The 12915-nt window shown below is 33.6% G+C and overlaps 1 protein-coding gene across 9 annotated transcripts in view; it reads right to left on the reverse strand.

The window, feature by feature from the left end:
• The window catches only part of CPEB2 (cytoplasmic polyadenylation element binding protein 2), a gene marked incomplete at its 5' end in the record, with an annotated part of 64043 nt that overhangs the window by 32888 nt on the left and 18240 nt on the right, over positions 1–12915 (reverse strand). The window lies entirely within an intron of this gene.

Consider the following 12915-nt stretch of genomic DNA (forward strand, 5'->3'; position numbering starts at 1 on the left):
TAAGGAATAAAAAATTAATGTTTAGCTCAAATTGTATTAACTAAAACTGTCTTTGAAAATTGAAAACAAAAAGAAACAGTTAACTTTAGTTCTTAGAATATAAGAGCACAATGTGATTTGGGAGCAATGCTTATAGAATAAAGCCTATTTGTTTTTTTTTTAATGTGAAAATGATGTAGGTATCCTAGTCTTTTAAACTTAATATAGGATGTGAAATTTAAAAAAATTTTTTCAAATCTGTTTGTAATTTCTGCTAAAGATCTCTTTTCCCAAAAATGATATTTGAAGGAAAGAAACTTACATTCTTAAATAAAAAAACAAAATATCATAATAAAAAATAAGCCCCCCAAACTTATCACAACTTGCTATTGAATTCAATATGATTTTATCAGTTTCATTAAAAAAAAGAAGTTTAGGGCTTCCCTGGTGGCGCAGTGGTTGAGAGTCCGCCTGCCGATGCAGGGGACGCGAGTTCGTGCCCCGGTCCGGGAAGATCCCACATGCCACAGAGCGGCTGGGCCCGTGAGCCATGGCCGCTGAGCCTGCGCGTCCGGAGCCTGTGCTCCGCAACGGAAGAGGCCACTACAGTGAGAGGCCCACGTACCGCAAAACAAAACAAAAAAATCTTAAATGCTTTATTACAAATGATATTGGAAATTTAACTTGTTCAAAGTTTATAAATGTCATAAAAATATTAAAAATGAAAATATTAAAGCTGAAGAGCATAGTACTTCTTTTGAGTCATCCTTCATTAGAAGTTTTGCATTTACTAAAATGCAGAAGGGACAGTAGCACTACATACTGCTGTGGAAGAGAAAAAAGGTATGCATGAACAAACTGTGGTTTATCCAGCAGTTTTACATCATAACACTTATTTGATTAAATGCCAATAGTGAGAATGATTATTGTTTGTAGTCCATTAAAATACAGGATTTTCCTCTAATGCCTGAATCTCTGATAGTCTATTAGAAAGGTACATTAAAATCCACTTAGAAAACTTCTAAAAATTAAATATCTGTGAGACTGCATTTCAGCAACGTTTAGCACAGCCCTTTAAAAAGACAATATGATAGTGTGTAATGCACTGACACCAGAGGGGGGGGACCAATAAATATCTGAATGGATTTGACATGATTAGTAAGGAGTAGAGATTAACTGCATCTACCCTTACCACTCCAGCAAGTACTTTATACGCTAAGCGTCCTTTCCAAAATATCCCATGCAAAACAGATATTTTCTATTGGCTTTTAATTATGAAGCTAAAGAATTTGATTATCTCCAGTACAAGAGCCAAGTGGCAAAGATAAGCTAATTTTGACATTCAAATAGATAGCTATGTGTGTGTGTGTATATATATATATATATATACACACACACACACACATACACTTATGCATACACATACACTTCATCTGAGCTCTAATTTAACTACACATTTTGTTTTCAGACTCAACATAGTTAAAGTAAATGTTTCTGTCCTTCAAAGGACAATTTACCACCTCTCATTTACTCCTAAGTTTCATGCAGCATGATATTAGTTAACTAAATGACCTCTTAAATAAAGCTGTCATACTCTAAAAAAGCTTATTGTTGTGATACTTTAGTATGGAGTAAGAAATAGAAGAGTATGCACAAAAGGCACAAGACAGAAAGAATTAGGAAGCAGAGCTTTCTTAAACTGGATTTCAACAGCATGTACTTTGTCTGAAGGATCACAGTTTATTTTGGAAATATGCTATTTCTAAACATCTTGTTGCAGCTGACCAAATTTACAGAACAACTTAAAGTCATGAAAAAAATCACTGTTATTTCTTACTTGAGATTGAAAATCAAAATCCCTACAAAAGTGGCAACCTGTATTGCTCTGATCAGTGTAACAAGTTCATTAAGTCTTGTATACTGATAGTGCAGGATGCTGAGGATACACATATGAGTGAGATACAGTCTCTGCTTATGATGTGGTAGGAGAGACAGACACAAATATGCAATTTCAATAAACTCTGCCAAGTGTGAAGAGTTATGTACAGTATGCTATATAAAAAAACACAACGGAGTACTTAACCAAGCCCAGGGATTCAAGTAAGACTTCCAAGAAAAGTAAATTAAGCAAAGCCTTAAGACTAGTTCCACTTCAAAATACACTCAACTTTCAATTGCCACATAATTATCTTCTAAAAGGTTCACTGTTCACTTTATTTGTCCCAAGACACAGGTAACAAGATATTTTCATTACTAATAGTTTTTTGACTTCTGGTCTCTAAATGGACTTAAAAGGCACACCTTATGTGGAAAGTTCAAAAGACAGATATCTATTTGCAAATGGATATACATCTGTAAATACGTTCTAAAATACAATTCTCCAAAGAAGAAAATCTCTCAATATAACTAATGAAATATTCAAAAATGAAATAAGCAAATTTAGACTGTTTTAAAATTACCCAAGTACTTTTCCTCTACTGCAGTGAAATACTAATACATCTTTACAAGTCAACTTTCACAGCTGTATTTTACATGGGATAGTATTAAAATTACTTTAATTAAGAACCTGCCAATTGGTAGTAATAACTAACACTGGAGGGCTTATTATGTGCCAGGAGCTTTTCTAAGTTCTTTACAACCAATTATGTAACCCTCATAATAATCCTGTGAGTTAGGTACTATTATCTTCCCACTTGAAGGTAAACTTTGCCATAAGAGGTTAAATAGCTTGCCCAAGGTTACCCCACTGGCAGGTGGCACTGGCAGAATTCGAATCAGGCAGATTAGCTCCATACTTAGTCACTATCTTATAATGACTTCCTAGCTAATAAAATAACCTGGAGAAAAGTATGCATGGTTGGTTGTAGGGTAAATTCATCCATTAAAAATATTCACAGAATAATTATGTAGCATAATAGCTAACTTATACTTTAATATAGAAAAGAAAAATAGAAAAAAGCCACATTGCTATAAAACCAATTTCTCCCTATTATCTAAGGGCCTGTGGCACAGACCGGTAGTTGTAGACTAACACCTGTTTCTGTCGATACTAGGACACCCAAATGGACAGACACAGGGCTGCCCAGAGTAAAAAAGTAAATTTCCCAGCCTTTCTTGTAGTTAAGTATGCCCATGTGTCTAAGATGTGGCCAACAGGATGTAAAACAAAATTGGTAAGTGAAGTTTCTGGAAGGTATGCTTAAAAGGGAACATCTTCTCCCTTTCTTTTACCTTTTCTCCTGCTTGTCGGAATGAATGCAGAAGCAACGGCTCAACTGAATCAGCCATCTTAGATCATGAGGCAGAAGCTGGGTGTGAAGGATAGCAGAACAACAAGACAGAAGGACCCTAGATCCATGAAAATCACAGTACTGCTTCTAGGAGTGTTATGTTTATGTAAAAGAAAAAAACTTCTATGTTGTTTAAGCTGCTTATGAGTTTTCTGTCATACCAGAAGAAACTAACCTTACAAATAAAGTCCTCTAGTAATGAGTTTGGGCAAACTGAATTTTAGGTAACTGGGTTATTATTTATTATTGTGAAAATATGATAAAGTATAATAATTTAATGGTGGTTTTAACATATCTATAAGTAATCGGTATATACTACCTCTTGGTACTTTTTCTTTTACATTAAAATACTATAAAATTTAAAATAAACAATTTTGAAAAATATATATTTATTCTTAGGTGTCAGTGAATAACTAGAGGACCTACAGTCTCAAAAATTGTCTTATTAGTCTATTATGATTTTAATATACATAATACATATATAAAAAAACAATTCATGTTAGCCATTTCAGATGCATATTAGAGCATCAAAAAACACTGAGAAATATGACAACTGCATACAACTTACCAATTATAAAGACAAATTACCAGTTACTAAAATTTTAACAAAGCAGTATTTAAAGACCTTCATTCAATAAGTTAAGCCAATATTAGACTATTCACATATATACATTTATTGATATATATCAACATATGAGTTCTTTCTCTAAACTACTTACTACCAATAAAAATAACTTACCAAATAGTGATAAAATTATAACATTTCTTATTTCACTTTTTCCTTGGATTTAAACATTCTTTTAAGTTACAGATATATGAATTGGAAAGGATAAAATGAAGCAATCACTTCCTCAACATCTCTTAATGTTTGTGTATTCTCAAATTTAAAGCCTCTAGTTAACAAGAAATGTCCATTTGATGAAGTATCATCTTATTTCCTTTCCCAGATACCATACTCTCTTGGTTTTCCTCTATCAGCAGCCACTCCTGAAGTCTGCTTTGCTATGTCCTCTTCCTCTTTTCAACCTTTAAATGCTAAAGCCCCAACGTTCACTCCTTGGACTTCCCTTTCTACGCTGCCTCTCTATGTGATATTATCTACTACCAAAACGTCATATGTCATCTCCAAGCAGATGACTGCAACTGCAACTCTCTACCTCAACTCCATATTTCCGCAGATCAGTATATAGCACTTTTTTCCATTAGTTTGCTCATCCCAAAACCTTGGGTTACCTTTTCTCCTCACTCTGTCTAATCTGTGTATAAATCTGTCAACTGTTCTATTATCAACATACAGATCAACCTGATTGCTCTTCACCAGCTCCTTCACTGTCTCCCTGGCCCAAGCCATCCCCATCTCTTCAGACTGCCAGAATAACCTGTCTAGTCTCCATTCAGCAGTCTGTGTGATCCTTTTAAAACCTAAGTCAGCTCATGTTGTTTTATTGCTTAAAACCCTCCCACACTTAGAATAAATATCTGGCCCCTCATGCTCTACCATTCTAACCACATTGGCTTCTGCTATTACGTAAACATACTAGGCATATTCCCATTTCAGGATCCGTATTATTTCCTCTCCTTTCTGTTTGAAATGCACTTGCCTAGATATGACAAAAGCTTGCACCTCTCACTTCACTTAGGTCTTTAAGAGATGCCATCACAGACCATCCTGTCTAAAACAGCAGCTTCTTTCTTTCTCTATTCCCTTGACACTATATTTCTTCCTTCATAGCACTGATTCCTGTTGTCTCTATCCTTCATTCAAACAGATGCATAAGGGCAGGACTTTGTCTTTTTTATTCCCTACTCTAGCATCTAAAACAGAGCTTAGTACATAAGAGACTCAAATATTTATTAAATGGATGAATGAAATAGCTCATTCTGTTATGTGAAACATAAGCTCAATCTAAAGCACAGTACCTAAATATATGTTTGTATGTGGGGGCATGGAAAGGACATTGTCTCAGTGAATGGAAAAATCAAAGAACAAGCTTTTATCAGTTCATTTCTAAACCCCTTAAATATGGGGAGGGGAGGGAAAAAGACAAGTCTTGCTTTTTGCTCTTTGCCAAGATTAATTTTTCCCTTCTCCACGACTGTTTTCTTTTTCTTAATGAATACATCCAAAAAATGATCTCCAAAGCCCCAGTATTCACAGTTAATGATGCCTCATTATTGATGAGAAAATTGCTGAAGAACATGCCACACATTCTGCCAACTCCTTTTAATAGGAAAAAAAAAACATTTAAATCACATATTAGAATCATAAAGAGTTTGAGTTAGAACATTAAACCAACTAGTAAGAGAGGCAGTATGGTGTGGTGGTTAAATGCACAAACTCAAGAGCTATTAAATTCTACCACTTACTAGCACTGAAGCTTAGACAATTATTGTTAGTAGGCCACCACAGTCATCCAACTGTAAATTAAGGGTAAATATCTACCCTTAGTTGTGAGAATTAAATAAGTTAATACATACATGTAGAGTCCTCAGAACAGTGCTTGGCATATAACAAGTGCTCAATAAATGATATGTTATATACTGTATACATATATTAAACACACACACATACACACACCCTCAAATGAAAAATTCTAATATGAAAAATTCCTTTTTATATGCTTTAAATAAAGCATTGCTCCCACTGGTTTGGTACACTCTTCTTATATTTTTTTCATTATCTACATTTCACCTTTACTTTGAAATCTAATTAGAAAAAAAAAATGGTTCATAGGAAGCCTGGTAAAAGCCACTCAGAATGTGGTCATTACCAACCTTGAATAACTCCAATCTCTGCTCAGATCCTACGGGTAGGACAGTCATTCCTGACCTCACTCCCAAATCTCAATGCATGCCTCATAAAAGCCTACGAATAAGATCATACAAATGTAGAAAATACCCTTAGATCCAGATCCCAAGAAAGCAACAGAATCATTCCTTAATGACCTCTAATAAAAGCTATCAATCTACTTTAGTTTCCAGGAAAATTAATCAAGTTAACTAACTCTTAATTCAGGATCTCATCATAATTTTTTCACCTAATAATTATTTATAACTTTTTAAACTTTTATCCAATTAATACCAGAAAATATATTAAGAAACATCAAGGAACATAGAATATCAAAAAGTTTATTTCAAGTAAAGTAGAACCACAAAGAAAGACAAAAAAACACAAAAGGCTAAACCAAAGTCATTAATCATCTGGTAAGATAATGTATTATCGTAAAATTACTTCAATAAAACTGGTACTAACTGATATATGCAATTAATGTTAAAATCAAGTTGCACTAATGGTCACAAAACTTTAAACTGTAAAAGGGTTTACTAACAAAAATAATAGTAAGAATAACAAATGGGCAATCAAACATCATCAGTGGCAGTATAAACTGGCATAAAACTTAAAAATAAGTTGCAATATACATCTAGAGCCTCAAAAACAAATGTATTAAGTTTATTCTATGTATATAAACTCAGAAAGAGCTCACTGAGTTTTATTTAAAAATTGAAATACCTAAATGTCCAACTATAGGGGAATGGTTATACAAACTATTTTACATGTGTGTAAATAATTTTAAAAGTTCTAAACAAATAATGATAAAAAATTATTGTGGAAAAATGTTTAATCATTCAGCCAATAATTTACTGAGCCCCTTCTATTTGCTTGGCACTAAAACAGATACTGATTAAAAATAAAGCAAAAACAGAAGTGGTCATTGCTCCCATGACACACTATCATGTGAAAAGTTCTATACACTGAAAAGAAAAAAAAAACTGACTGAATCAAAAATAAATGAGAAAGGTGCCCAAATTAAAAACAAATATAGTTCCTTAACAATCTTTACCAAAGTAACCTACTATTGACTATAGTGTTAGGGAGGCTTCACTAAGGAGTAAGTGGACTAGGGGTTACAGAGACTTCCAGCTGAACATGGAGGACTGAACACATGTGCTCATCTCTGCTGCTTTCTGAAACCACTAAAATGACAGCACATTAGAACAAAGGGAATGGGAAGAGATCACAGAAGAATCATATCAACATTTTCAAAAGCTGTGAACATGAATGGGTGAGTGGTAGCTGACTTTGGAGACCAGAAATCATTGAAAGCACTGAAAGCAAAACTGGTGTGTGCCTGGGGAAGATTATCAACAAACAAGCCATTTACTATAGCAGAAATCTGGAAAGGTTCAGAAATAAGAAGCTCTGGTTATCACTGAGAGTAAATATGAGTAGAACTGAAAACAGGAAGGCTGATGATTGCTTGTCAGTTTCTGCATGAACCAGAGAGACACGCAGCCCCTTCTTTGCCTCTTCTAAGAAGGCTAGTAGTAGACAGGCATACAGCTCCCAAGCAGAAGAATGGAAGACATACATCAGGGTTCATTCCACAGACCAAAAGAAAAGATGTGAATACAAACATTGTGATAGTTCCATGATTGGCTTACAGTAATGCTCGCTAGATTATAAGCCCTAATTACATACACAGTTTCCAATCACCATTTTTGTCTTATCTTTAAAAATGAATGGACAACCCTCAGAATGGGAGAAAATATTTGCAAATGAAGCAACTGACAGAGGATTAATCTCTAAAATTTATAAGCAGCTCATGCAGCTCAATAACAAAAAAACAAACAACCCAATCCAAAAATGGGCAGAAGACCTAAACAGACATTTCTCCAAAGAAGATATACAGACTGCCAACAAACACATGAAAGAATGCTCAACATCACTAATCATTAGAGAAATGCACATCAAAACTACAATGAGGTATCACCTCACACCAGTCAGAATGGCCATCATCAAAAAATCTAGAAACAATAAATGCTGGAGAGGGTGTGGAGAAAAGGGAACCCTCTTGCACTGCTGGTGGGAATGTAAATTGATACAACCACTGTGGAGAACAGTATGGAGGTTTCTTTAAAAACTACAAATAGAACTACCATATGACCCAGCAATCCCACTACTGGACATATACCCTGAGAAAACCAAAATTCAAAAAGAGTCATGTACCAAAATGTTCATTGCAGCTCTATTTACAATAGCCCGGAGATGGAAACAACCTAAGTGTCCATCATCGGATGAATGGATAAAGAAGATGTGGCACATATATACAATGGAATATTACTCAACCATAAAAAGAAACGAAATTGAGCTATTTGTAATGAGGTGGATAGACCTAGAGTCTGTCATACAGAGTGAAGTAAGTCAGAAAGAGAAAGACAAATACTGTATGCTAACACATATATATGGAATTTAAGAAAAAAATGTCATGAAGAACCTAGGGGTAAGACAGGAATAAAGACACAGACCTACTAGAGAATGGACTTGAGGATACGGGGAGGGGGAAGGGTAAGCTGTGACAAAGCGAGAGAGAGGCATGGACATATATACACTACCAAACGTAAGGTAGATAGCTAGTGGGAAGCAGCCGCATAGCACAGGGAGATCAGCTCGGTGCTTTGTGACCACCTAGAGGGGTAGGATAGGGAGGGTGGGAGGGAGGGAGATGCAAGAGGGAAGAGATATGGGAACATACGTATATGCATAACTGATTCACTTTGTTATAAAGTAGAAACTAACACACCATTGTAAAGTAATTATACTCCAATAAAGATGTAAAAAAAAAAAATGAATGGACAGCAAAGGATCATAAGATATTTGACGACAGCCTCCAGCATGAGAAAACAAAGAAATAGAAAAGAGGAACTTAAAAGAAGCATAGACAATCCAAGGAAATGGAAAAATAATCTTCAAAACTATAATACAGTGTTTAAAGATAAATACTCCAGAGAAATAAGATCAAAGAATAAAACTAGGAACGTTTTCAGAATTTTTTAAAGAGGATCTTAAAAGTTGTTCAGAGAAAAATTTTAAAATAAAAAAATCATTAGAAGGGTTGAAAATAAGAGATGAGCAAACCTTTCCAAAAGCAAAACAACAGATAAAGCAATGGAAATTAGAAAAGCAAATGATGCGTATAGGAGACTTAATATTTCAAGAACAGGAATTTCAGAAAGAGGTAACATAAAAAACAGAAGGGAAGAAATTATCAAAGAAATATAGTAAATTTCCAAGAACTGAAGGAAATTAATCTCTTAAATAGGATGGCTCAATGAATGTGCAGTGCAATAAATAAAACAATGAAATGGAAGGAAGGAAGGAAAGATGGAAGAAAGGAAAGAAGACAAGGGAAGAAGACAGGTAGGTAAACCCTTCCCCACCACCATACATTGGAAGACCTGCATTCATTATTATAAAATTTCAGAACCACAGGCATGAAAATATTCTAAAAGCTTCCAGTAAAAAAAGCAAAAATTTAAAAACAGAAAATAAGACAATCAATCATACAAATGAACAGGTTTTATAATGGTATTATATTTACAGTAGCCCTGGAAGTAATGAAGCATTGCTTTCAATATTCTAAATTACTAATATATAATTCCACACCAGCCTATCATCTTATGTAGGTAGAATAAACATGTTTTCGTACATACAAGTCTCAAAATTTATATCCCGTCTGAAGGAAGGTTCTGTAAGACAGGCCCAATAAAACAAAGGCATAAACCATTAACACATGGAGATCAGGACATGAATTCCCAAGGAAAAAGGAATTCCTGGGATTAGGGAAGTCCCAAAATGACAGTTACGGTGGGCTACAAGGATACCTACAACAGCAGGAAAAAAAAAAAAATCAATCTAAATGATTATTTGATGTTTTTACATGTATTGAGAGAAGCTTCAGTGTTCTATAAATATATTTTGGGATGAATTAGTGACTAGTACTTAGAAAACTAACCAAACAAACCAAAAGAGACGATGATTAATTCCAGGAAAAAGAAAGTTATATGAAAAAGAAAATGTTATAGTACAAAACATATGAAGTGCACCTATGAATAGTATCTGTATTATCATAGTAAATATACCCTCTAATTTAAACAAAAGTGGTCCTAAAATAATTTTGAGAGGACAGAGCAGAGAGAATGTTGGGGTATGGGTAAGTTAAAGTTGATAGTCAAAAGATAATACATAAAATGTAGGAAATATAAAGCATACACTACTTAATATTTACAAATAATTACATGAAGAATTGGTAAAACAAAGTTGAAAGTGGCTACATCTAGGAAACAGGAATCAGAAGTAAACAGAGAAGAATGAGGGAAAAGACTTCTATTTTTAGCTCTGTAAGTCTTATGGCACTATTTCACTTTTTAATCTATGTACGTATATTTTTCTTAACTAATTTTTTAAAAGCTAACCCGGTTGGAGGGAAGGTAAACATTGGAATATCTCAAATATCTTATGCTTATATATTTAAAAAGAAAAGACTAGAAAAATTTTACACCAAAAATATCGAACGTGGTTATTTTAGCTTGTGGAACTATTGATGATTTCAAAACTTTTGTTTTCCGAGTTTTTCCAAATTTCTTTTAATGAATACATACTACTTTTTGTAATAAGAAAAACATTTTCAAAAGGATAAAGTCCTATACTCTGGAGGAAAAACCTTCATTAGAGATTCTTAGATCCTTTTCAAATACCATAAGCAGCTAAAATTCATAGGCCTAGTTATCCCATATACTTGCTTTTATCACTGCAAGTTCTATATAGAAAGTATTCTTTTTGTTTTTATTTTCAATTTAAAAATAAGAGTTACAAGCCCATGTTTAAAGTTCTAAGAAAGATGCTTTGTGTGAATAACAAGCTTTTAATGAACACATATATTCCCTGAATAAATGTGATTTTTAAGAAAATTCATTGTCATTTCTGTGTGACGGGTTTAAGTTTTTAAAAAAGGAACTGCAGTCTGATGTAACTCAGATCATTTAGTTGAATATTCAAAGATGCTTGGAAGAAATAACAACTATACTCTAAATTTAATAATATTTTTGCTAATTAAGACACATATCTAAAAAGAAATAAAAATTTAAAATCTCTATCCATGATACCATATTTCAAATAAGTCTTCTAAAACAAGAACTTTTACAGCCACACTTTCAAAATTTCTTTTTCAATCTGCAGGCATTACGACAGAAGGTAAACTCTTGTAAATCGTACTTTCCTTAAGATGAACTAAATTCTGAGTAGTTGGGGGTAAAGGTATCAGGTATGTCACAACAGTGATATCTCTTAAAGTCAGAATACATATAATAAAATGTATATGGCTTCTATATAAATATAATTTATTCCAAAGATAATGATTTTTTTCTCTTTATCAAAGGCCAGTGATCTACAGGAAAAAGAAAAAAAATCAATGAAGTAAAGGGAAAAGAATATGTAAATTCTACTTACTCCTTTTTAAAACAAAAGGAAACATTTTATTGAAAAATTTAAAGCATACATAGCAATTCATCCTTAATTATCTTTTTTTGAAGACATTCTAATGAAATGATTTTTGTCGTATACTTTTTTTGGCACTTGTGAAAATTTTGACTCAGGAACCACAAGTGGCTGAAGAAAAGCAAAACTGGTTCTGAGAAATGCATGCCTCTCTCTGTCAGAGTGAATAAGCTAGGGCAGTTTAAGAGGAGCCATGTAACTACTTTGGCATGGATATTATTGGTATCAGTTTTATTTTTCACTCTGATGTATTTTAATAAATTCCACTAAAATTTTAAAAATTCTTCATAGATCTCCTTGATCTTGTTCTCCTATACGAGAGTTTCTCAAAGTGTACTCTCGTTACATAGTCTGCAATGCACAATCTCTAGGAGCAGGGCCCTGAAACCTGCCCGTTAAACATGTTCTCCAAGTTTGAGAACCTCTGTCCAGCTTAGAAGTTCTTAAGTTCAAAATGTAAGTTCTCACACCAGACTTTTAGAAATTTATACAAGTTATTTTGTGACTCTGTATTTCAATTTTATACTAAGGCAGGCGAAGAGAATCAGAGGGAAAAGAGAAGTGTCTTCTTCGAAGAAATGCAGCAAGAATTTACTTGGTACTACCAGGACCACTTAGCACCTTATAGAAGTCATTCCTTATTTTCTCAGGGGTTATTTTCCTTAAAATAAGCAGAGTTTTACTTCAGGAGTCTTAGAATAGGAGTTTAGCAGTCAAGTAATAAAAATGATGCTAGATATATAAAAACACATAATAAATAAAAACATTTTAAAGGCATCCACTTCTAAAATATGTTGGTATTGTAAAATCACGCTCTAAATCCTTTTTCCTGAATTCCCCTGAATTGTTCAGGGAACATTAGTAAAGGCATTGTGACTTGCTGAGACAGATCCTCCTAAGATTGTTATATAAGCTACATTTCTTCCTACTGTTCTCAAATGATCTTTTATGCGCTTAAATTAAATTTTTTTGTTCTCCCTTATGCTTTGGAGGAGGGGGTAAGCAATTTTTCGTAAAAATGCTTACACAGTAAGACCTTTTTTGTAAATTGCTGAGGGCAGAGAGGGAAGAGAGATTAACAATAATCGCTGTCTTGTTCTTTTGTTTAAAGGGGAATGCACTGACCCACACATACATAAAAAGATCACAGATTATTTAAAATAGGTATGCAAACACAAAACTGCAGAATCACAGAACTGCACTTGGCAAAGCATGATTTACTTTAACCATTAAAAGAATTCATATTTGTCCTTTCTTTGAAAAGGAAAATATTTGTCAAAAATCAAGACAGTCATCAGAAAATAGGAGGTT

The sequence above is a fragment of the Grampus griseus genome, assembly GCF_964374135.1.
Source record: "Grampus griseus genome assembly, chromosome: 4".
Taxonomy (NCBI): Eukaryota; Metazoa; Chordata; class Mammalia; order Artiodactyla; family Delphinidae; genus Grampus; species Grampus griseus.